Source organism: Thalassophryne amazonica, chromosome 1 (genome assembly GCF_902500255.1).
Source record: "Thalassophryne amazonica chromosome 1, fThaAma1.1, whole genome shotgun sequence".
Lineage (NCBI taxonomy): Eukaryota > Metazoa > Chordata > Actinopteri > Batrachoidiformes > Batrachoididae > Thalassophryne > Thalassophryne amazonica.
The window spans coordinates 139,766,573-139,794,172 of record NC_047103.1 but is presented as its reverse complement, the minus strand read 5'-3'; the positions used below and the strand labels follow the sequence as shown (position 1 = coordinate 139,794,172).

Sequence of the window (27,600 nt, the reverse complement as noted above, 5' to 3'; positions counted from 1 at the left end):
TAAATACAATAAAAATTTGATACAGAAGTGCAACTCTGCCTACAAACCCCTGGCAATAATTATGGAATCACCGGCCTCGGAGGATGTTCATTCAGTTGTTTAATTTTGTAGAAAAAAAGCAGATCACAGACATGACACAAAACTAAAGTCATTTCAAATGGCAACTTTCTGGCTTTAAGAAACACTATAAGAAATCAGGAAAAAAAAATTGTGGCAGTCAGTAACGGTTACTGTTTTAGACCAAGCGGAGGGAAAAAAATATGGACTCACTCAATTCTGACGAATAAATTATGGAATCACCCTGTAAATTTTAATCCCCAAAACTAACACCTGCATCAAATCAGATCTGCTCGTTAGTCTGCATCTAAAAAGGAGTGATCACACCTTGGAGAGCTGTTGCACCTGTTGTGTGTGGGCCGCCAGAAGAGGAGGTACTGCTGGCCCACCTCCAGTGGGCGCCCTGCCTGAAGTGCGGGCTTCAGGCACGAGAGGGCGCTGCCGCCATGGACACAGCCGGGGGTGACAGCTGTCACTCATTACCTCTTGACAGCTGTCACCCACCTACTCAACGTCCTCTCACTCCATAAAGACCAGACGTCATCTCCACCTCATTGCCGAGATATCATACTTCATTGGAGGTAATATCCTCAGCCATTTGTGATTGCAATATTTGTATATTGTGAGTGTTTGCAGGAGTACTGGTACCTCCGTCGGTGAAAGCTGAGAGAGCGCTGAAGGCACTCCTTTCCCCTGAGGAATCTACAGTACTCTGCAGTTATTGAGTGAGAGGTGGAGGTGGCATTCCCACCGCTGTTGTTACTGGGTGTACACACACCCACACTTGACTGTCTTTGTTCTCGCCAGCAGTACCAGATCCGACAGTCGGGGACGGTGATCACCTGGGAATTTGGGACTTGGCGGCTCCAGTATTCACCAGGTTCTGTGGCGGCGGGAAAATCGTGTGGTTCCGGCTCTTCTCAGGACAGACGTCTTCTATCCTCGAGCCTGCCCACACGTCACCTTTGTGGATTGACTGTAATTATATTCGGAGATTGTCTGTATGTTCGTTGTGCACATTTCACAACATTAAATTGTTACCTTTTGGCTCATCTATTGGCCGTTCATTTGCGCCCCCTGTTGTGGGTCCGTGTCACTACACTTTCACAACAGCACCAAGTGGACTGACATGAATCATGGCTCCAACACGAGAGATGTCAATTGAAACAAAAGAGAGGATTATCAAACTCTTAAAAGAGGGTAAATCATCACACAATGTTGCAAAAGATGTTGGTTGTTCACAGTCAGCTGTGTCTAAACTCTGGACCATATACAAACAACATGGGAAGGTTGTTAAAGGCAAACATACTGGTAGACCAAGGAAGACATGAAAGCGTCAAGACAGAAAACTTAAAGCAAAAATCAAAAATGCACAACAAAACAAATGAGGAACGAATGGGAGGAAACTGGAGTCAACGTCTGTGACCGAACTGTAAGAAACTGCCTAAAGGAAATGGGATTTAAATACAGAAAAGCTAAACGAAAGCCATCATTAACACCTAAACAGAAAAAAAAGAAGGTTACAATGGGCTAAGGAAAAGCAATTGTGGACTGTGGATGACTGGATGAAAGTCATATTCAGTGATGAATCTCAAATCTGCTTTGGGCAAGGTGATGATGCTGGAACTTTTGTTTGGTGCCGTTCCAATGAGATTTATAAAGATGACTGCCTGAAAAGAACATGTAAATTTCCACAGTCATTGATGATATGGGGCTGCATGTCACGTAAAGGCACTGGGGAGATGCACAAGTTTACGTTGATATTTTGGACACTTTTCTTATCCCATCAATTGAAAGGATGTTTGGGGATGATGAAATCATTTTTCAAGATGATAATGCATCTTGCCATAGAGCAAAAACTGTGAAAACATTCCTTGCAAAAAGACACACAGGGTCAATGTCATGGCCTGCAAATAGTCCGGATCTTAATGCAATTGAAAATCTTTGGTGGAAGTTGAAGAAAATGGTCCATGACAAGGCTCCAACCTGCAAAGCTGATCTGGCAACAGCAATCAGAGAAAGTTGGAGCCAGATTGATGAAGAGTACTGTTTGTCACTCATTAAGTCCATGCCTCAGAGACTGCAAGCTGTTATAAAAGCCAGAGGTGGTGCAACAAAATACTAGTGATGTGTTGGAGCGTTCTTTTGTTTTTCATGATTCCATAATTTTAAAATAGAGTGATTCCATATTTTTTTCCCTCTGCTTGGTCTAAAAAAGTAACCGTTACTGACTGCCACAATTGTTTTTCCTGATTTCTTATAGTGTGTTGTGAAAGTGTCGTGACACGGACCCACAACAGGGGGCGTTAATGAACGGACAATGGATAAGCCAAAAAGTAACAATTTAATGTTGTGAATCGCACAACGAAGTACAGACAATAACAATATGGTGGAATGTCAATTATACACAAGGTGACGTGTGGGCAGGCTCGAAGATAGAAGACGTCTGGCGAGAGAAGAGCCGGATCCCACATAGCTTCCACCACCAACGGATCTGAAGAACACCGGAGCCACCAAGCCCTGCGCCCCAGGTGGCCACTGTCTTCAGCAGTCAGACCCGGTACTGCTGGCAGAGAACAGAATGAATGGTAGCTGATTTCTCGGCGAGGAGGTGGAGTTGCAGTCCGGCCTTTATGGTGATGGTGATGAGTTGAATGAGTGACAGCTGGTGCTGATGATGAGTGACAGCTGTCACTCCCAGTGGCTCCGGCGCCCTCTCGGGCTTGAAGCCCGCACTCCAAGCAGGGCGCCATCTGGTGGTGGTGGGCCAGCAGTACCTCCTCTTCAGCGGCCCACACAACATAGTGTTTCTTAAAGCCAGAAAGTTGCCATTTGAAATGACTTTAGTTTTGTGTCATGTCTGTGATCTGCTTTATTTCTACAAAATTAAACAACTGAATGAACATCCTCCGAGGCCGGTGATTCCATAATTTTTGCCAGGGGTTGTAATGAAGGCCTGTGCAAAGACATGGGTCTTCAGTGATGACAAAAACATTTAAGGAGGGCTGTTCCACAATTTGGGAGCAACTACAGAAAAGGCCCCATCTCCTCTTTTTTTAAACGTGTTCTTGGCACGTTTAGAAGCAGCTGATTGGTGGACCTCAACATCCTTGAGGAAGCATAAAAGGACAACAGCTCAGAAAGATAAGGTGGAACCAAGCCATTCAGGCGTTTAAAAACAATGAGCAAAATTTAAAAAATGAATACGATAGCTGACTTGGAGCCAGTGCAGAGTTGACAGAACAGGCATGATGTGTTCACTGCGCCTGGTGCCTGTCAGCAAGCGAGAAGCAGAATTCTGCACAAGCTGTAAGCAGCTAAGGGAGGATTGGTCTACTCCACAGTACAGCGAGTTGCAGTAATCAAGTTGCAATGTGATAAATGTGTGGATAACAAGTTCAAAGTCCTTGTGGGGGAGGTAAGGTTTCACCTTGCTAAGGACTGGCAAAAAAAAAAAAAAAAGCTAAGCCTGGACATGCCAGAACATGTCCTGTGAGGCTTCATCATGGCGTTGCTTTGTGCCATGCAACTCCACCGCGACGCGCGGAATTCCTCTGCACGTCTGTCTCAATGTGCCGAAAAAGTGCTGATGTCCACGTCTTCCGCAATTCCTGTGCTAGTCACAGGACGTCACGGATAAAACACAGCGTCCAGTTTGGAAATGAATGGCACATTCCACTGTTACAGGAGTTTTTGTCATGGAAAGAGGAGCGGAGGAATTCCGCGTGTCGCGGTGGTGCCGCATGGCGCAAAGCAGCGCCGTGATGAAGCCTCACAGGACATGTTCTGGCATGTCCAGGCTCATCCACAATTTCTCGGTTAGTCACACGACTGAAAACCCACCGACAGCCATCTGAAAGCCATCTCAAAGCCGTCCTGTGAGACCAACACAGAGGTGATTTTGTGCCGCGCCATGAACGGCACGGTGGCGCAATCCGTCCGCTTTTCTTTCCATGAAAAAAAACTTCTGTAACAGTGGAGTGTGCCGAAAAAGTACTGATGTCCACATCTCCTGCCATTTTTGTGTAAGTCAGACGACGTCCCGGATCAACAAAGCCTTCACGGTCTTTAAACCGGCTGGAGCACTCCTTAATCTGTGTAATCCCCATAAAATCGTCCCTCAAAGCCATTTGAATTTTCCGAATGGTGTCCACCTGGAGATCTCTCACAGTTTCTGGAAAAATTTGATGCAGCAAAGCTCCAAATCGTTCAGACATTTTATTTGCAATAAAAATCCGACGAGAGGGGTGGACCACTGCTCACACAAAGCCTGCTCACAGGCGAATGACGCAACCGACAGGCGTGAAAAAACTCACGCATGCGCACGAAGGTTCAAGCTTGGCTGATGCAATCACACGTGATTCAAATCCATATGGTTTTTGAAAAAAATAAAAAGGTCGGATACTTTTCTAACAGACCTCTTATATACACATATAATAATAATAATAATAATAATAATAATAATAATAAATGCACGTCCCACTGGGAGGAGGCCCCGGGGAAGACCCAGGACACGCTGGAGGGACTACATCTCTCGGCTGGCTTGGGAACGCCTTGGGGTTCCCCCAGAGGAGCTGGGGGAGGTGTGTGTGGATCGGTAGGTCTGGGCGGCTTTGCTTGAGCTGATGCCCCCGTGACCCGACTCCGGATAAAGCGGAAGAAAATGGATAATAATAAATTGAGAGTAGAAATTTTTATTTTCCAATGATTTAGTCCATAAATACTGCATGGAGATAAGTCAAAAAGCACTTCAAAGGATTTAAGGGTGTTTACGTTAGAATAAAAGGAATATAGCGTTCACAACAATGTTCATTGGTGTATAATTTCCCAAAGCATGTAATTGATGTGTTTTCACACGCTTAGAAAAAAAAAACCCTTTATATTTACACAGGAGTGGGCCCCCTGATGGATGCTGCCATTTTGATACACTAGCCCAAACTGAAAATGCTTACACTGCCTTTCACATTTTGCAGTACTGGAAAAAGTTAACCAGTTTGAGAACTTTCATTTTTGTAAAATGGAGGATCGTATGTGTTGGCTGTCACAAGAGAAGGTGAGGGAATCCCCATTCCATAAGAAATGAAAATGTGAAGGATAACAGATTTGTGACTGGGGATGGCATATTGCAATTTGCAAGCTCACCACCAGATGACACTAAATCCTATATACTGTAGCTTTATGGTTCTTCTTGCCTGATTAACATTATATTATACAATATTAACTGGGAGCTCTTGATGGATTTCCATAAGATTTTGTTTATAATGTTTCAGGACGATTGTGTACTTTTAAAACTCCAGAACACAGTGCAGAGATGTCAACAATAACTTCACAGGTGTCTGAAGCACTACATTAGAGATTAAAATTTTGACCTTTAGTTGGAGCATCCACATCGGATCACCGGTATAATTTGTAGAGACAGCTGGGTGTGCGTGGAATGCAGTCTTATTAATTAAAATACTTTCAAATGTGACATTTTGACATTTAATTAGAGGACTTCATTCTTATTTGCTCTGTAAATGTGCTACTATTGGCCATCCTGAAGCAGGCATCCCTCCAGAAGCTGCTCCAACCATTAATGTCTTTCTTTTTTTGGGGGGGGGGGGGGGGGCAGTATCGAAGAACAGTGTGTGTAAAAAGTTGGGGAGACTATCAATTTTCCTGAGCTATTTAAGATTTCATCCATTTTCTGTATCAAGGGTCATGGGATGCGAGTGGGCACAATCTGGACAGGATGCCAGTCTGTCATTCTTGTGATTTACAGCTTTATAAATCAAAATATAATTGAACTGACACTATCAGCGGTGATCCTGGATTCGATTGAGAGGACTCCTTTCTATCAAAAACTGGAGAAACTCCAGAAACTTCGGAAATAAATGTAATTGGTTAATTTACCTTTTTCTTGCAAAATATGAACATAAAATAGAAAGTATATCTGCATTTGTGTTGAATCACTGTCCCTGTATGGACATGAAATCAGTTTGCTAAAATGCCACCAACATATGACAAAAGATTGATGTTTGATATTAATTAGTGTAAAATTTCATGGATGAGATGACCGTGCTGAATAGCCACACTATGTATAGTGATCTCAAATCTGCAGAAAGTGTTTGATTTTTGCACAAATGACTGCATTTCATAAAACCTCAAACTTAAAATGGACAAAATATTGAAGGGAGTCTGGTGTAATAGGGGAAAAAAAAAAACACACTGCACATTAAATTCATCAAATGCAAATGAGGAGAGGCGTAATCCAATTCATAAATGCTGAATGAAAAAAAAATTAAGTTTACATGTGCTTTTAATTGCAGATCTTTTTGTCACAAAAATTGATTGAGCAGGTGTCATAGCACCCCCTGCCAGATGACAACATAATTAATAAATGCATTAAAATATTTCCTTGTCATTTAAACAAAAATTTAGTGTTTGCCTTTTGAGAATCATCTATCTATAAAGTAAGAAACGTCTGTGTGTGTATGTGGCATATCGCTTTGACTATTTGTCAGATTGGCCTCAGCTTTCAGATATGGCTTGCACATGACATGACGATGTGCATCCTTTATTATGAAATTTTTGGGATAAATTTTCAAAACTTATTTTGATTAAGATGGCGTGGCTCGCTGATGTTACTGGTAGCCAGTGGTCGGCACAGTTCTGCTAATCCACGAACCGCTAATTAGCAAAGCTAACTTTTTTGTTAGCGGATTATCTTTTCAGCTAACTTTGAAAACCATCAGCGGACCAATTAGCTTCCGCTAAATTTAGTTCCGCTTCTTTTAGTCCGCTCACGTCTAGTCCGCAAACGTTTTTTGCTGGCATAGTCAGTAAAGCTGAATGGTCAGAAATGTTTGTAGCTAAATCCTAAAATCAAACATGGTGGTTCCTGTCTGTTACATGTTTTGCAGCAATCAAACAGCTGTGAGGAGCTGAGCTCAACTCTACCCCAGCAGAAGGGGCATGGCTGCCAAACTGCTACAAAAAAAATTAAAGTCATTTACATTACATACAGTGCCCCAGACGTGTGGCAGAAGGCATCCAAAGTAAAACAGTTTTCAGTTATGGTTTGTTTTAAAATCCAAATTCATCCATATAGTTTATCTACATTAATGTTAACTGTCATTTTTACAAAGTTAAAATATAACACATTTTTAAAATTTTAAAGTAATGCACTAATTCTGAAGGTTTGAGCATTTAACATGCAGATGCCAAAAGTCATTATGGGAAAATGAGCCGCCGCTTATCACTGGTTTAGTAGTTTGTTTAGTTACTGTAACGTGCATGTTGGGTTTTACAAATACAACCCCAATTCCAATGAAGTTGGGACCTTGTGTAAAATGTAAATAAAAACAGAATACAATGACTTGCAAATCCTCTTCAACCTATATTCAATTGAATACACCACAAAGACAAGATATTTAATGTTCAAACTGATAAACTTTATTGTTTTTGAGCAAATATGTGCTGGATGCCTGCAAAACGTTTCAAAAAAGCTGGGACAGTGGTATGTTTACCACTGTGTTACATCACCTTTCCTTCTAACAACACTCAATAAGTTTTTGGGAACTAATTGTTGAAGCTTTGTAGGTGGAATTCTTTCCTATTCTTGCTTCATGTACGACTTCAGTTGTTCAACACTCTGGGGTCTCCGTTGTCATATTTTGCACGTCATAATGCACCACACATTTTCAATGGGTGACAGATCTGGACTGCAGGCAGGCCATTCTAGTACCCGCACTCTTACTACGGAGCCACACTGTTGTAACACATGCAGAATGTGGCTTGGCATTGTCTTGCTGAAATAAGCAGGGACATCCCTGAAAAAGATGTTGCTTGGATGGCAGCATGTGTTACTCCAAAACCTGAATGTACCTTTCAGCATTGATGGTCCAATCACAGATGTTTAAGTTGCCCATGCCATGGGCACTAACACACCCCATACCATCACAGATGCTGGCTTTTGAACTTTGTGCTGGTAACAGTCTGGATGGTCTTTTTCCTCTTGTCCGGAGGACACGATGTCCATGATTTCCAAAAACAATTTGAGATTTGGACTCATCAGACCAGAGCACACTTTTCCACTTTGTGTCTGTCCCTTTCAAATGAGCTCGGGCCCATAGAAGGCGGCGACATTTCTGGATGTTGTTGATGTATGGCTTTCACTTTGCATGGTAGGTTTTTAACTTGCACTTGTAGATGTAGTGACAAACTGTGTTAACTGACAATAGTGTAGCGACGAACTGTGTTAACTGACAATAGTTTTCTGAAGTGTTCCTGAGTCCACACGGTAAGATATTTTACAAAATGATGTCGGTTTTTGATGCAGTACCACCTGAGAGATCGAAGGTCATGGGCATTCAATGTTGGTTTTCGGACTTGCTGCTTACATGTAGAAAGTTCTCCAGATTGTCTGAATCTTCTGATTATATTATGGACTGTTGATGATGGAATTCCTAAATTTCTTGCAATTGAACGTTGAGAAACATTGTTCTTAAACTATTTTTTCCTGCAGTTGTTCACAAAGTGGTGATCCTTGCGCCATCTTTGCTTGTGAATGGCTGAGCCTTTTGGTGATGCTCCTTTTATACCCAATCATGACACTCAACTGTTTCCAATTAACCTGTTCACCTGTGGAATGTTCCAAGCAGGTGTTCTTTGAGCACTCATCAACTTTCCCATTCTTTTGTTGCCCCTGTCCCAGGTTTTTTGAAACGTGTTGCAGGCATCCATTTCAAAATGAGCAAATATTTGCACAAAAACAAAAAAGTCTCAGTTTGACCATTAAATATCTTGTCTTTGTGGTGTATTCAACTGAATATAGGTTGAAGAGGATTTGCAAATCATTGTATTCTGTTTTTATTTACATTTTACACAACATTCCAACTTCATTGAAATTGTGGTTGTAAATGTGTATTTGTAAACGTCATTTTTTTTCCATCCATCCATCCATTTCTTCGCTTTATCGGAGTCGGGTCGCTGGGGCAGCAGCTCAAGCAAAGCCGCCCAGACCTCCCGATCCACACACACCTCCCCCAGCTCCTCCGGGGGAACCCCAAGGTGTTCCCAAGCCAGCTGAGATATGTAATCCTTCCAGCATGTCCTGGGTCTTCCCCGGGGCCTCCTCCCAATGGGACGTGCCCGGAACACCTCTCCAGCGAGGCGTCCAGGGGCATCCGGAAAAGATGCCCGAGCCACCTCAACTGACTCCTTTGACGTGGAGGAGCAGTGGCTCGACTTCGAGCTCCTCCCAAGTGGCAGAGCTCCTCCCCTATCTCTAAGGGAGCGCCCAGCAACCCTGCAGAGGAAACTCATCTTGGCCGCTTGTACCTGCGATCTCGTTCTTTCGGTCATGAGCCAAATCTCATGACCACAGGTGAGGATCGGAATGTAGATCGATCGGTAAATCGAGAGCTTTGCCCCCCTACTCAGCTCTCTCTTCACCACGACGGTCCAATACAGCGACCGCATCACTGCAGATGCTGCACCGATCCATCTATTGATCTCACGCTCCATCCGTCCCTTACTCGTGAACAAGACCCCGAGATACTTAAACTCCTCCACTTGAGGCAAGGACACTCCACAGACCTGAGGAGGGCAAAGCACCTTTTTTCCGGTTCGAGAACCATGGCCTCGGATTTGGAGGTGCTGATCTTCATCCCAGACGCCTCAAACTCGGCTGCAACCCACCCCAGTGCACGCTGAAGGTCCTGATTTGATGAAGCCAACAGAACCACATCGTCCGCAAACAGCAGAGACGAGATTCTGTGGTTCCCAAACCAGACCCCCTCTACACCCTGGCTGCGCCTAGAATTTGTCCATAAAAAACAAGAAACAGAACCAGTGACAAAGGGCAGCCCTGGCGGAGGCCAACGTGTACTGGAAACAGGTTTGACTTAGTACGCGGCAATGCGAACCAAGTTCCTGCTGCGGGTCGTACAGGGACCAGATAGCCCTTAGCAAAGGACCCCGGACCCCGTACTCCCGGAGCACTCCCCACAGGGCGCCCCGAGGGACACAGTCGACGCCTTCCTCCAGAGTCCATAAAACATGTGACTGGTTGGGCAAAATCCCATGAACCCTCGAGCACCTGATGGAGCATGTAGAGCTGGTCCAGTGGTTGCTGCAAACCAGGACGAAAAACCACAGCTGCTCCTCCTGAATCCGAGGTTCGACAATCGGTCGAATTCCTCCTCTCCAGTACTCTGGAATAGACCTTAACGGGGCGGCTGAGGAGTGTATCCCACCATAGTTGGAACACAACCCTCCGGTCCCCCTTCTTAAACAGAGGGACCACCACCCCGGTCTGCCAATCCAGAGGGCATTGTCCCCGATTGCCACCGATGTTGCGGATGCGTGTCAGCCAAGACAGTCCCACAACATCCAGAGACTTAAGGTAATCAGGACGGACTTCATCCACCCCAGGAGCCTGCCACTGAGGAGCTTTCTAAACCCTCGGTGACTTCTGCCTGGGTAATGGATGAGTCCGCCTCTGGTCCAACAGTCTCTGCTTCCTCTTCGGAAGACGTGACGATGGGATTGAGGAGATCCTCGAAGTACTCCTTCCACCGCACCAACAACATCCCCAGTCAGGGTCAACAGCTCCCCACCCGCACCGTAAAACAGTGCCGGTGGAGAGCTGCTTACGCATCCTGAGGCGTCGGATGGTTTGCCAGAATCTCTTCGAGGCCGACCGAAAGTCCTCCTCCATAGCCTCCCCGAACTCATCCCAGACCCGGGTTTTTGCCTCTGTGACCGCACGGGCTGTGGCACGCTTGGCCTGCCGGTACCTGTCAGCTGCCTCTGGGGTCCCACCTACCAACAAAGATAAGTAGGACCTCCTTCTTCAGCTTGACGGCATCCCTTACTTTCCGGTGTTCCACCACTGGGTTCGGGGATTGACGCTGCGACAGGCACCAGAGAACCTTGCGCCACAGCTACAAGTGGCCACATCAACAATGGAGGTGGAGAACATGGTCCACTTGGACTCCATGTCTCCAACCTCCCCCGTGATCTGGGAGAAGCTCTCCCGGAGGTGGGACTTGAAGACCACCCTGACAGAGGGTTCCACCAGTCATTCCCAGCAGACTCTCATGATATGTTTGGGCCTGCCAGGTCTGACCGGCTTCCTCCCCTCCCAGCGGATCCAACTCACCACCAGGTGGTGATCGGTCGACAGCTCTGCCCCTCTCTTTACTCGAGTGTCCGAGACACGTGGCCGAAGGTCAGATGATACTACTACAAAGTCAATCATCGACCTCCGGCTCAGGGTGTCCTGGTGCCACGTGCACTTATGGACACCCTTGTGCTCGAACATGGTGTTCGTGATGGACAAACTGTGACTAGCACAGAAGTCCAACAACTGAACACCACTCGGGTTCAGATCGGGGAGGCCATGCTTCCTGATCACCCCCTCCAGGTCTCACTGTCGCCGCCCACGTGGGCATTGAAATCCCCCAGGACAACAATGGAGTCCCCAGTCAGAGCACTATCTAGTACCCCTCCCAGGGACTCCAGGAAGGTCAGGTACTCTACACTGCCGCTCGGCCCATAGGCCGAGACAACGGTGAGAGACCTGTCCTCAACCCGAAGGTGTAGGGACGTGACCCTCTTGTTCACCGATCTTCTTATGGCCTCAGACAGTGGACTCATCTCTGTGCTTGTTCTGTTAGACCTCAGTGCTGCTTTTGATACTGTTGACCATAAAATTTTATTACTGAGATTAGAGCATGCCATAGGTATCACAGGCACTGCGCTGCGGTGGTTTGAATCATATTTATCTAATAGATTACAATTTGTTCATGTAAATGGGAAATCTTCTTCACAGACTAAGGTTAATTATGGAGTTCCACAAGGTTCTGTGCTAGGACCAATTTTATTCACTTTATACATGTTTCCCTTAGTCTGTATTATTAGACGGCATTGCTTAAATTTTCATTGTTACGCAGATGATACCCAGCTTTATCTATCCATGAAGCCAGAGGACACACACCAATTAGCTAAACTGCAGGATTGTCTTACAGACATAAAGACATAGATGACCTCTAATTTCCTGCTTTTAAACTCAGATAAAACTTAAGTTATTGTACTTGGCCCCACAAATCTTAGAAACATGGTGTCTAACCAGATCCTTACTCTGGATGGCATTACCCTGACCTCTAGTAATACTGTGAGAAATCTTGGAGTCATTTTTGATCAGGATATGTCATTCAATGCGCATATTAAATAAATATGTAGGACTGCTTTTTTGCATTTGTGCAATATCTCTAAAATTAGAAAGGTCTTGTCTCAGAGTGATGCTGGAAAACTAATTCATGCATTTATTTCCTCTAGGCTGGACTATTGTAATTCATTATTATCAGGTTGTCCTAAACGTTCCCTGAAAAGCCTTCAGTTAATTCAAAATGCTGCAGCTAGAGTGCTAACAGGGACTAGAAGGAGAGAGCATATCTCACCCATATTGGCCTCTCTTCATTGGCTTCCTGTTAATTCTAGAATAGAATTTAAAATTCTTCTTCTTACTTATAAGGTTTTGAATAATCAGGTCCCATCTTATCTTAGGGACCTCGTAGTACCATATCACCCCAATAGAGCGCTTCGCTCTCAGACTGCAGGCTTACTTGTAGTTCCTAGGGTTTGTAAGAGTAGAATGGGAGGCAGAGCCTTCAGCCTTTCGGATCAGGGAGACAGACACCCTCTCTACTTTTAAGATTAGGCTTAAAACTTTCCTTTTTGCTAAAGCTTATAGTTAGGGCTGGATCAGGTGACCCTGAACCATCCCTTAGTTATGCTGCTATAGACTTAGACTGCTGGGGGGTTCCCATGATGCACTGAATGTTTCTTTCTCTTTTTGCTCTGTATGCACCACTCTGCATTTAATCATTAGTGATTGATCTCTGCTCCCCTGCACAGCATGTCTTTTTCCTGGTTCTCTCCCTCAGCCCCAACCAGTCCCAGCAGAAGACTGCCCCTCCCTGAGCCTGGTTCTGCTGGAGGTTTCTTCCTGTTAAAAGGGAGTTTTTCCTTCCCAGTGTTGCCAAGTGCTTGCTCACAGGGGGTCGTTTTGACCGTTGGGGTTTTTCTGTAATTATTGTATGGCCTTGCCTTACAATATAAGGCCCCTTGGGGCAACTGTTTGTTGTGATTTGGCGCTATATAAATAAAATTGATTTGATTCACCGGAGTGAACTCCAACACATGGCGACTGAGCTGGGGAGCAATAAGCAATGCAACCCCAGCTCTCCGCCTCTCCCCGTGGGCAACGCCAGAAAAATGAAGCGTCCAGCCCCTCTCCAGGAGTTGGGTACCAGAGCCCATGCTGTGCGTGGAGGTGAGCCCGGACGATCTCTAGTCGGTATCCTCTCAACCTCCCGCACAAGCTCAGGCTCCTTGCCCCCAGTGAGGTGACATTCCACGTCCCAACAGCCAGGGGCTGTGAGCATGGACCGGGCCGCCGGGCCACTCACCCTCGACCGCCACCCAATCCTCTCTGCACCCGACCCCCATGGCCCCCTCTGCAGGTGGTGAACCCACAGGAGGGTGGGCCCACGTTGCTCCTTCGGGCTGAGCCCGGCGGGCCCCATGGGCTAAGGCCCGACCCGCCAGGTGCTCGCACGCGAGCCCCAACCCCAGGCCTGGCTACAGGGTGGGACCCCGGCTCCGCCATACCGGGCAACGTCTCGGTCCTTGATCTTTCACTGGTCATCGAGGTTCTGAGCTGCCCTTAGTCTGACCCATCACCTAGGACCTGTTTGCCTTGGGAGACCCTACAGGGAGCACAAAGCCCCCGACAACATAGCTCTTAGGATCATACGGGTACGCAAACTCCCCCACCACGATAAGGTGGCAGCTAGAGGGGGAGGTCATTTTTTTTCATTTGTTAAAAAAAGGCATTTGCAAAACTGAAAATTCTGTTTCATTGTCATTCAGCACAACAAATAGCAACCGTGTGATATCACACTGCCATCCAGTCGATGGATCAAAATGCAGAGAACACTGCCATCACACTCCCACAATTTGTACAAAGGTTCATTAAGTACATAAGCTGAATAAAGTATTATATTTGCTATGAGTTCAAGTTTAAATAAACTGTTTGGGACGTGGGGGTACTGAGGATTTGCTATTTCAAATATTCTTAATTTTCTGTTTAGTTTTGTCTGACTCTCTTCCAATAACCTGTTTAATAGGAATCATTTCATTTTCATATAATTAATAATAAAACTGATTTTTTAAAACAATGTAAAATACAATATTCAAATCATATAAACATAAGTACACCTCTTTATACAGCCCACCTTCAAACACAGCCTCATGCGACAATCCATGAGAAATCTACTTAAACCCCCAATTTTCAATAGTAATACAAAGTTCCTACGGGCACTGCACTAGTAATAAGCAATTCTGAATCAGTATACTGTAATCTGAATCAGGCAAAATTGATTCACTTTTTTCTAGTATCTATTGATTCACTGATGGTGATAATGTATGCGATTATGTATGCCCAATATCTGTGTCACAGAAAAGGGAGTTTAAATGAAAAATACTAAATTTTGTGCTGTTTAAACATTGTGTGTAGCCTTTTTAGACATGTTCTGGTCATGTCAGTGGGACACCTTGCTACAGCACCCCAATGCAAACCCAATTCCCGCGGATATGGATGCTATCCTAAAAAAGCTTATAGGTACGGTCAGACATCCGGGACCCTGATGCGCGAACACATAGCAATGTGTATAGTAACCAGCGAGACGCTGAAAACAAACTGCTGTTGCACTCATTTCCTACTTGACATCCATCATGCTCGCATCGTTCTGCCATGTTTTTCTACTTAATATACACAACAATTTTCACAGAGAATGCCACGATCATGTGTTGCAGTTGGCTGTACCAACCATGATAAGTTAAAAGATTGAAAAGTGTGTTTTCTTGAGCTCCCAAAGCGACAACAGTCCAGACAGAAGGGATAAATGGCTGGCTGCTATCAGCCAAGTAAACGAGGATGGTCATGGGAATAATGCCGCCGGATCGCTAGTTGGCATTATCTATGGTCGGAACTACAACGGTATCTGATCATCTTCAAACCTCTGACTTTTGTTCGTTATTAATGAAAGCATTCTTGGCAAATGCTTTTGCTTTCTTCCGTCTTGGCCAGTCCAAGAATTTCACTTCTAGCAGCACAATGCGAATGTCTCAGGCCGTCGTTCTTAACCATGGCCCCAGTTCAGAGAAAGAAAACCCACAAAACAGAATTTGAGTCCTATTCCATTCTTCCTAGCTGGGATATTCAGGGGACCAGGCTGCTTTGAACACACACATTTTTTCCAGTGTAAACGCTTCATGCCCTTGCGGGACATTCAACTAAGAGCATCGAGGAGACGCCAAGAGGCAGGGGCTGGGACAGACAGCAGCTCGCCTTGTGGCGGGCTGTCAGCTTGATCCCGAGACCCAACTACAAGCTTTTTAACTGCAGCAACTTTAAAGGCCGCAACTTTTGCACACCTATCAAGGCTCTCCACATACTAATACGCCAAATCGGCAGGCCTTTGCGAATAAACAGCGGTAAAGACAACTATATCAACAATGGTTGTGAATGCACGTACACTTTGTTTTCAGCAGCGATCCAAAATGGTGGCCGTAGCGTAGGCCCGACTGTACCTATTGACACAAACGTACTGGTTTGTCTCTACTCATGTTCACTTGTTGCTATGATGTTAGAGTGGAAATGACGTTGAAACTCCTCCCCCCAAACTTTTTTTTTTTAAACCAGAGTGTGACTGCAGTAAAATTCACTGTATTGATATATCAGTGTTCCATAGTAGCAACGTTCACTCAACATCTGGAAAACTCAGTCTGATACCAGAAACACGTGATTACTAGTTTTAGATAAGTTTATTTCCTCTGTAAAATAACAACTAATATCATGCTCCTGTCTAGTTATGGGCCATACGAGTAAAGGATTTGCAGGTTTTTTTTTTGCCATGCTTTGACAAAACAGCAAATGCTTCGTGAGACCCCATTTTGCCATCACAACCTTGTTTTATTTTTGTTTTTAATACCAAAACTAATATTCTTCATGCTACGAAGTATAGCAAGACAATGAGCGGTATGTAGACCCTGCCAGTAGCAGCAGTTTGACTCTGCTTCAATCCCACATCATATTATATAAAACATAGCTCCTTATGGAAATAAGTTGATCCAGCAAAAAGTGAAGACAAACTGTTATGTAAAATCAGCCAAAGTCTCCAGATAGGCTTGACCCATGTCCAGTCACATGGCCAGGAGTCCTCTCCACCGTGGAAAAAAAAACATTAACATGACACACACACACACACACACACACACACACACACACACACACACACACACACACACACACACACACACACACACACACACACACACACACACACACACACACACACACACGTTGCCTTATTATAAAGTCAATTGCATGTGGAATCTTATTTTCATTCCTTAATCCCGTATTTGTTCCCTGCACACTCACCGTTGCCATTGTTTAGCATTAATCTTTATAGTAACCTAAACCTCATTCTAAATCCCAATGTTTGACTGCCCTTTTAATTCCAGAAAACTCCAGCCACATGCATAGGACTCTTGTCAATTTAACAGCAAAATGTTATGCATGCTCCAATGCATAAATGTGCATGCATAATGCAGATTTCATGCTCAACGCAGCTCAAAACTCCCGAATAAGTGATTTCAATGAGAAAACATCCAATAAAATTGATACAATCACTCCTGTGTACTGTAAGGCCTGAGGTCCACGCAGATGGCTGTCTATGACTTCCGCTGGACAGGGTACCACTCCCATGATAGTTATCTCCCCAGCCAAGGCTGGGAACCATTTACAACTGGGTGAACTGGGACAATGTTGATTAAGTGTCTTGCCGAAGGTAAATAGACAGATAGCATGGTCAGGCATCAAACCCAGGTCCACATATTGGCAGCTCAACTCCTATTTCACTGAACTATCTGCTCTTAGACATAACTTCAGTTGAAACCACCCTACAAGACAATGTCATCATCATCATCATCATCATGCCAATTTATGGGTTCTCATCCAGGGGGAGTTTTGGACTATTCCATTTCATGCTATAGATTCTGGAGATTCTGGGCACCAGTGAGCCTTTTGCAGTCCTATGGGACTTCTTTCTAAGTGCAAAGGTGTAAAATCATGGGAAAAAATCCGGCAGTTTTTACCACCTTTGCTACCATGCACATGAAAATACCCCGACAGTCTTGTCATCATGGGGTTGCATTAATTTCACCTATGCTAGAAAATATATTTTGGTGGTGGTTGTATGCTGCCTGATTTACGGCCACATGCAAAGTAGCATACAGAGCTACCCAAGTATAGTTGATGGTACACAATAGATGCAGGTGCCATTTTTATGCTCATGTTGCATAAACAGCAAGTGGAATAATAGGGCAGCGCAGTCTCGTTTGAACCCCTACGTGATATTGTGGGATTTGACCACGTCTGGGGACAGCCGACACGAAAATGGCAGAGAATCCCCGGGCGGAGTGTGGGAGTGTCAGCACAAACCATTCAGCCCGGGGAGTAAACTTAAAAAGCATACTCGCTGTCACCTAGCAGACCTGCCTGTTTAAAATGATTTCCGCTGAAACCCCGATCCTCCGAATGGTTTTTGCTGACACTACCACACTCCTCCCGTGGATAAGTCTCTTCCCCAAGTAGCATCAATTCTAAGGGGAAAAAGGTGTACTGTTTTGTTTGCGGCTGCAATCACCGAAGCAGTCGCGAAAAGTGCAGATTTTTTTGGTTCCCAGTTGAGAAGGAAAGACAAGGCAAACGGGAGCGGTTGTGTCGGTAAGTGTTACCGTACACAGCTAACCAGAGTAGCTGCATTCTCTCGCCTGCAAAACCGCCTTCACACGTTTGAGCTCCGGGCCATAAACAAACACACACACGCACACAAAGACACACCTGTCTTTCCAAACATATAAGGTTCCACCGTTAACAGTGCATGTCAGAGCACGAACCAAGCATGAAGTGAAAGGAAACATCTGTAGACATCTGAGACAGGATTGTCTCAAGGTACAGATCCGGGGAAAGGTACAGAAACATTTCTGCTGCTATGAAGGTCTCATTGAGCACAGTGGCCTCCATCATCTGCAAATGGAAGAAGTTCAGATCCACCAGGACTCTTCCTAGAGCTGGCTACCGTCTAAACTGTGCGATCAGTGGAGAAGGGCCTTAGTCAGGGAGGTGACCAAGAACCTGATGGTCACTCTGTCAGGGCTTCAACATTCCTCTGTGGAGAACAACCATCTCTGCAGCAATCTACCAATCAGGCCTGTGTGGTGGAGTGGCCAGACCAAAGCCACTCCTTAGTAAAAAACAAAACAAAAAAGGTAGCTGGCAGCCTGCCTGGAGTTTGCCAAAAGGCACCTGAAGGACTCTCAGACCATGAGAAAAAAAATTCTCTGGTCTGATAAGACAAAGAATGAACTTGCCAACTTGCCATGCATCATGTTTGGAGGAAACCAGGGACCATCCCTACAGTGAAGCATGGTGGTGACAGCATCATGCTGTGGGGATGTTTTTCAGCGGCGGGAACTGAGAGACTAGTCTCCATTTTGGAATAAGGCTGTAACATAATAAATTGTGCAAAAAGTGAAGCGCTGTGAATATTTTCCAGATGCACTGTAATACCTCCAGCATGTTCTGGTTCTTTGCCTGGGGTCTCCGGTTAGATGCACCTGGAAGACATCCTGAGGGAGACAACCAAGGGGCATCCTCAATAGATGTCTAAACCACTTCAGCTGGCTACTTTTGATGTAAAGCAGGAGCAGTTCTTCTCAGAGTCCCTCCCAGATATGAAATGTCCATTCTGTCCCATAGTGTAAGCCCAAATAATGGATGTTTTTTCAGTCATTACCCAAAACTCATGGCCATAGGTGATGAGGATCATAAAATCTAAAGTCTCACCTTCTGGCTAAGCTCTGTCTTCACCATAATGGTGCAGTACAACATCTGCAGGAGAACAGATGCATCCCCAGTCCTTCTGTCAATCTCATGCTCCAGCTTACCCCCACATATTTCTCAAGACCAGGCACCTAAGTAGCTCTACTCTACAACCTACCATCCCTGGTTCTCAAGACCAGGCACCTAAGTGGCTATACTCTACTCTTTTCTACTCTCCTATTTTACTCTTGCTTTTTAGATATACCTTTGTATACTGGCATAGTTCCACCTTAGAACTGGAATATAATATATAAGATATACCTTACTGAATTTTCATGAACTCCTCCACTTGGCTCCGTACTGAGAGGGGACAATTCACCATTTTCCAACAGGCAACTGCGGTCTCAGTTTTGGAGGTACTGGTCCTAAAACCTGCCCGGTGCACATCAAAGGTCACTGTCTGATGAAGCCAACAGAACCACATCATCACAGAAATATTACTTATATAGCAGTTTCAGTTCAAATATATCCCAATTGTGAATAAAAATTGCTTCCCAAATTACAATATAATAATAATAATAAAAAAAGAAAAGAAAATAATTGCAGCTTGTGTGATCCAGCGAGTCATAGCAGTGGCTCCTAGCGATTGTATCTGTCCTTTCTGGGCATTTTCTTAGTAATATCTGAGCTAATATGGTTTGCTGTGTGGTTAATTGTACAAACAGACCATCTAAGATGTTGGTGTTCCCGTATTTCCATTCAGTGAAATTTTCATGTTATTTCATTTGTATGTTAGCACCATTAGCACTGCTAGCAGATACTGGTAGATTGGTGGCATTAGTTCCACTGTTATGGTTACTGAGGCAATAAAATGGTCATAATTCTTAATATCTGCACCCAGGCCACCTGTCATGAAAACCCACTGCCCAGTACACAACAAAAGTGAGTTCAAACTGGAAAAACCAATGTTAGTCTTAGCCTGTTTGGTAATTCTGAGTTGGGGGCATGTTCAGGCTTCATTCACCTGTTCAGGTCATATATCGGTGTCGCCAGTGGTGGGCACAGATAACCAAAAAATTAACTTTGATAGCAGATAAGATAACTGAAAAGTTATCTTTGATAAAGATAAACCGATAAACCATTCAAAAATATATCAGAAGTTACAGATAATCGATAGGTTCCGGTGTTGTCTATAGAACATTTGCAGTTACTAAAGAGCTGAAATTGATTTTTAACTCGATCGCTTTTGAAAGCATCAAAAGCGGTAAAAGACCTAAAGAATAAGCAAAAATGTTTGACCATGCTGCCCCCTGCAGGAAACAGCACAGACAAATCCTGAGAGCACCCACGAAAGCAGTTCTTTATCATAATCATTTTTCTTTCAAAATTCTGCCCCTGTTGGAAGCTCTTGTTTACAACAACGCTCCCACCACAGCAACACACTGAGAGCAACCATAAGGCCAGCTCTTTATCGATTTCAACACTCCGGTCAGGCGGAGGTCTTAAAAAATAAAGTCATACTAACTTATGTTTTTTGAAAATACTGATAGAATAACTCCATTAATGTCAATTCTGTCATTTGTACAAAGTTAAAATAGAACATATATCTTTTAATGTTGAATAAGGCACTAATTCTGAGGTTTTGTAACAAAAACAGACCGCATTCTGGGTAAAAGTGCTAAACAGTGATTGGTTCAGTAATGCATTATGTAAACCAACATGTTAATGTGACGTGTGTTGGTTTAAAGATAAATGTGCTTTTGTAAAATATTACATTTTTATTTGTAAAAACAGGCATTTTTACGGAGCCCTGGAAGTGTCATCGCAATTGCATGTTTTAAAACTTTTATGATGTTGTAAAACGTGCACTCAATATTAGTAAGTAAGTAAGTAAGTAAATTTATTTATATAGTGCCTTTCACAGACATAAGGCCATGTACACACGTTGTCGGGTATTTGTAAAACCGAATATCTTACCCTTTCAGTTTGGGGAAAAAACTTCATCCACACTACGTCGTTTAAAAAAAATCCATCCACATAGAACCGTGTAAATGTGTTGTAATTAGTCTGCCAAACCTTTGGGTGGCGGTACTGATTAAAATTCTTTCCAATCAGGAGCCTTATTCTCTTGTCATCACTTCCACAAAAACTAAAAACATGGCGCCAACCTCGTTCGTGTGGACCGATAAGGAGTCAGAATTACTTCTAACCGTAGTTTTATAATATAAAGTTAACAAATATATGCACACAAAAAGCCAGCACTTTGAGAGCAGCCATGTACCCAGATGTTTAATACTGCCATGAACACTCCTGGCCAGTAGATGGCAGTAGCGGCCTTGAAAAAATGTCAAACAAAATTCCAGATAATCCGTGTCTGCTACATTTAAGATGCATGGAATTTAACAAACGCAAATACACTAACGTCTATAAACCCAGAGAATATATTCATTAGAGTTTTAGGCACTAGAGTTTAATGCTGTTATCTGTGGACCCTGAACAGAGTGTCTGAAATGCGTTTGTCCTGTCGTGAACGTCTGAGATTACCTTATGCTACCCATAATGCATTGCTGCCTGGCACAGCATGTGCTCACAAAACCTCAAAAATTAGCACATTACTTTAAAACAAAAACAAATATCTGATATTTTCACTTTATAAACTTCAGACATGACAATAATTTTAAATAACTTGTCTAAAGTGAGTGGTTAAAATTTGAACCATAAGTTAAACATGTATGCCTCTGGATGACTTGGTGACATTGCGATTATGTTAGTATGGTGTTAAAGGAAATTACTTTTTTTTGGTCATCAGTTCTTTGCTTATAGAGGATTGAGTGGTTTCTGTTTGCAGAGGGTAGAACAACATGCTTATTAGGAAACTTTTAACAGGTAGGTCTCAACAGCTTCAATAGTTTTAAAAATGTTTTTCACTGTTCAACTTAGTTTAGTACATTACTGGTCTAAAAGTTACGGTAATTCATCAGAAGATAATTAGTCCGATGATGGTTTTTAAATTTATTTAAAAAGATAATCCGATAATGAAAACATTATCTTCAATAATTATATTATCGCCGACCGAGCAGTTCCCCATAAAAAAATAAAATATCGGTCCTCCTGCCTTCACTATGCATATGTCATTTGTGAGCATCAGCAGCGATTCAGTGATTATCGCCTTGCTCTGCTTAAAACTGCACTCCAGTCATCATCTATCTCAGCGGCAGATATCTCAAGCTTATATACAAAAATCATTTCCACATCAATTCAGAATGATTTCATAATAAAATGGAAGAGCAATCCGAGAGCAGAAGCACATCTGAGTCTGACTCTGCAACCAAAGCGATCAAAGGGAATAATGTGATTAACCATCAGATGATAAAGTAAAACCTCTAAAATTATTCTAAAGTCAATTTTAAGCAGAAACGAGGTGATAATCGGTAAATCGCTGCTGACGCTCCAAAATGACGTGTGCACAGCAGCACGTCAGACTCAGATGTGCGCTCTGATCGTTCCCCCGTCTTTTATTATGAAATAATGCTGAATTTATGTGGAAATGATTGTTGTACAAAAGCTTCAAATATCTGTCGCTGAGATAGATGATGACTGGAGTGCAGTTTGAAGCAGAAACGAGGCGGGAATTAGAGGTGGGCGATACCGGGAATTTTAGTATTGATCCGATACCAAGTAAATACAGGCCCAGTATCACCGATAGATACTTTTTCATATTTAAGCTTCATAGATCCAAAGGATCCAAAAGACCTAGGATAGAATTTCGCCAAACATTGTACGTGCCAAAATACTTTATTATCACCATCAACATTTTAGTTTAAAAAAATATCACTCAACACAAAACAAAATCTCCTGAGGTAGAGGGCTGATAAACCACAATACAAGGGTGTGCTGCTCCCTGTTGTCTGACAGAGTGCAGCACTGCTCTTACAGAGAGTAGACTTTGATGAATCTACGTGCGTAGCAGTCAGTACGTGCGGAAGAGAAAAAAAGCTTGAGTATCGATCTTTTTACATGAGGATCATTCAATATCAATACCAGTGTTGGTATCGATACTAGAATTGATCCGCCCACCTCTAGCGAGAATCAGTGAATTGCTGCCGAGACTCCGAAATAAAGGGAGACCGTTTGGTTGGCGACACCAGTTTTACTCACTCTACTCTTTACCCATTTCTAGTTGAACAATGAGTGTATGTATTCATCATCATCATGTCTTTTACTGTTGCCTCCACTGAGTCAGCAAAGATGAGTAGACGGTTATTTTGTTAGGTTTTCCCCACATTGTGAGTGTTGCTCTGCACGAGCTTGTGTATCTGTGTGTGTGTTTTGGAGTTTATCCCCTCTGGCCCAGATGCCACTGCTAAATCCATCGCCAGCGGTGCTAAGCTGGAACATTTGGCACAAAACTAAGAATGAAAAACACACACACACACACACACACACGTGTGTGTGGGGATTTTTTTTTGGTTTCTTCCCCCTTCGGTAAGAGATTCAGAGGATGTAAATGTTCAGCAGGAAGGAGTTGGACTAAGGCGGCAGGACAGGAGCTGTGTTTCTGATGGAACTGGAGCATCTGTCCCTCTTCCTCCATTCCTTCATCTGTCCTTTAGAAACAGGATGGAGCCATGTGATGAGGATGATGAACTGGACATGTTGACCATGTTGCAGTAAGTTCCGGCGTCTCCTGCTTGCGGTTTGTTTGCCGTGACTGTTGCGCGGAATGCAGCCAGATTTGTTTGAAAAATCAATATTACGTAACATTTGAGGCAGGGACACCTTTCTGAGCACATCAGAGCGTTTAAGGTTTGTTGATGAAGCTCCTTGGAACGTCCCATGGGCTGCTGCCACTGTGGGAGGGTCACAGTTTTGGTGCCTGATGCTTCCATTTGTTGTTGCCATTTCTCATATCTAATAATGCTACTGTAAGGATTTCGAGCTTACTACAGGATTTCAAAGGAATAGTCCCTTTTAACTTACACCAAATTGACAAATCTTGTTTGGTGTTGAAATGTAGGACAAACAGACTCAGGGACAGCTTCCCCTCCAGAGCGATCAATGCACTGAACAATAAATAACAAACCACTTTAATCTGCACTTTCCAAGTTTCTTGTGCAATATCTGTAACCATGTGCAATATTTCCCGTGCAGTATTATTCCACAGTTGTAAATAATTCTTGTTTTACATTTTACTTTGGTCCACATTTTATTTAGTTGTACATATATTTAAATAATTTATTGTTAAAATTCATTATCTTTTATTTAGCTAACAATTACTCGCACCTCGGAAAAGCACCTTTTGGAGTTGCACTCAAATCGCATTGCAATGCAAATTACAATGACAATAAAGGTGATTTTGATTCTGATTCTTATAAAGTATCTTTATATTTTGTGGTAAGTTGTAAAATTCCAGCTGTTTTTTTTTTTTTGGGGGGGGGGGGGGATTCTATGGCAAATAGTGAATTTTCTTTGAGATTTTGAAGGAAGAAGCACATGTGCAAAAAAGGTTCCAAGTTCATTCTGCATTTGATTAAATTAATTTTCAACAAAGAACAAGAAAAAAAAAACTTTTAAATGACTAACTACGATAAAGCATGAATCTCCTGACAGACTCATTTTGGGAAATCAAGTGCAAATGTAACTAACATTAGTATTCATATACTCAACAAAAATATAAACGCAACACTTTTGGTTTTGCTCCCATTTTGTATGAGATGAACTCAAAGATCTAAAACTTTTTCCACATACACAATATCACCATTTCCATCAAATATTGTTCACAAACCAGTCTAAATTTGTGATAGTGAGCACTTCTCCTTTGCTGAGATAATCCATCCCACCTCACAGGTGTGCCATACCAAGATGCTGATTAGACACCATGATTAGTGCACAGGTGTGCCTTAGACTGCCTACAATAAAAGGCCACTCTAAAAGGTGCAGCTTTGTTTTATTGGGGGGGATACCAGTCAGTATCTAGTGTGACCACCATTTGCCTCATGCAGTGCAACACATCTCCTTCGCATCATCCGTGAAGAGAACACCTCTCCAACGTGCCAAACGCCAGCGAATGTGAGCATTTGCCCGCTCAAGTCGGTTACGACAACGAACTGGAGTCAGGTCGAGACCCCGATGAGGACGACGAGCATGCAGATGAGCTTCCCTGAGACAGTTTCTGACAGTTTGTGCAGAAATTCTTTGGTTATGCAAACCGATTGTTTCAGCAGCTGTCCGAGTGGCTGGTCTCAGATGATCTTGGAGGTGAACATGCTGGATGTGGAGGTCCTGGGCTGGTGTGGTTACACGTGGTCTGCGGTTGTGAGGCTGGTTGGATGTACTGCCAAATTCTCTGAACGCCTTTGGAGACGACTTATGGTAGAGAAATTAACATTCAATACACGAGCAACAGCTCTGGTTGACATTCCTGCTGTCAGCATGCCAATTGCACGCTCCCTCAAATCTTGCGACATCTGTGGCATTGTGCTGTGTGATAAAACTGCACCTTTCAGAGTGGCCTTTTATTGTGGGCAGTCTAAGGCACACCTGTGCACTAATCATGGTGTCTAATCAGCATCTTGATATGGCACACCTGTGAGGTGGGATGGATTATCTCAGCAAAGGAGAAGTGCTCACTATCACAGATTTAGACTGGTTTGTGAACAATATTTGAGGGAAATGGTGATATTGTGTATGTGGAAAAAGTTTTAGATCTTTGAGTTCATCTCATACAAAATGGGAGCAAAACGAAAAGTGTTGCGTTTATATTTTTGTTAAGTGTAATTAACGGAGCAGACGTGTGTGAGTGTTGCCTTACAAGTCTACCAGATATCCAGCAAAACTTTCATGTCCAAAAATACCCAGATTTTAGTGCAGTTGAATGTGCACGTTACCTCATCTTCATGATGCTAATGTTAGCATAGCACTGCTGTTCAAGCCTCGAATGGCAGTTTCCTAGGATGTTTCGAGGGTCAGAAAAAACATCTTTTTTACATTGCCACAGAAGTAGGGAGGGGTGCTATTTAAAAAAAAAAAATTGGAAATCTATAAATGTTTGCATGAAATATACATGGAATAAACCATAGCAGGATAAATTATGGGTCATTTGGTTCCAAAAACCCATATGGACGGAACCAGTGAAGATATCAGGTTCAAAAATCGCCAAAAATAGACAAAAATGTCATATCTTGAAAACTGCCACACCTACAGACTTGAAATTTGGCTCCAAATGTTGCTTGACCCCAAGTTTATATTCAACTTCTATAGTAACAATAAGCCTATCTGGTGTTTTTTAAGAGTAATTGACAAAAAAACCTACTTTCAGTACATATGTTACGATCAATTGTAACAAACAAAATCTATGTAGTTTTTATTTCAGGAACATCAGCTGAGTATAATCATCACATGTAAAGAATGACATGGCCACAATGAACTAATTATATGTAACAGAGTGGTTTTCCATGTCAACAGCATATATACGACACACGAGTTACTTGAAATTTTCAAACGCTCCGTCCATATGGGTTTTTGGAACCAAATGACCCAAAATTTATCCTACTATGGTTTATACCATGTATATTTCCATATTCCATGCAAACATTTATAGATTTCCACATTTTTTGAAATAACACCCCTCCCTAACAGAAGGAGTGTTGTCTCGATGGATTTTAACATGGTTCAAAATTCTCGTTTCAGGACACAGCGAATTTCCTTCATATTGCCAATATTATGCTTGTGAATATTCTATTTATACACCAAGGAACAAAATTAGAATGCTAAAGAAAATCTGTTTCTTAAATTAAATGTTAAAAAAAAAAAAAAAGCGAGGAAAGGGAGCACACCTTTAATTAGTTTGGTGAAAACTTTTGATTGAAAATGAAGACTGAGATGTGCCATGGGAATCAGGAACACTTGATTGATTCATAGGTTTGAAGCATCTCTGTGGCGATTAATGAGCTCATTGTTGTGTGGATTACTCCTCAGCCTGCACATGCTGTCTTTATACTTAACACAAGTCGCCTCTTTTTTTCAGTTACTCATCACAGCTGATCAAAGCAGCCTGATGGATTAGTGCTGGATCATGTTAGCTAAACTCTTGAGCCGCCATATTGTTAGCCCACCTTCTGTGTTAGCTGCACGTGATTTGTCTCTTACGTAAAGTTGAGGCCGCTCCAAGCGGCAGAGAAACACAGAACCTTGTAATTACTGAACACGGAGAGATTACATCATGGATTGGGAGGATTTAACTCGCTGTCTGTTGGAAAGCATACCTATGCATTATATATATATATATATGTGTGTGTGTGTGTGTGTGTGTGTGTATGCACACACAAATAACACTATGTAACAATTTTTTATTTTTGTTTTGTTCCTGGGTACACAGTGTGTTTTCCTAACCTGTTATGCCTTAAATAAATAGATAATAGCTGTTATTCCACAGAAACTGCTTCTGTGATCAGGACAATGATATTTTGAAATTTGTCTGTTTTCAAGAATATTCTTGATTCGCCTTCACTACTACTGAGTAGTCTTCTAGAATATTCTTTAACTGCTAGAACTGTCCAGAATTTTCTATTAGTTTCCAGAATTATCTAGAAATTTCAAGAAACTTT

General features: G+C 42.9%; 1 long non-coding RNA gene across 1 annotated transcript; it reads left to right on the top strand.

Annotated features, from left to right (window-relative positions):
• Positions 1-852: 852 nt before the first annotated feature.
• Positions 853-22,270, top strand: LOC117514953. The gene is made up of 3 exons (XR_004561984.1): positions 853-866; positions 18,292-18,295; positions 22,191-22,270. It is a non-coding gene; the product is annotated as an uncharacterized LOC117514953 (long non-coding RNA).
• The last annotated feature ends 5,330 nt before the right edge of the window (positions 22,271-27,600 follow it).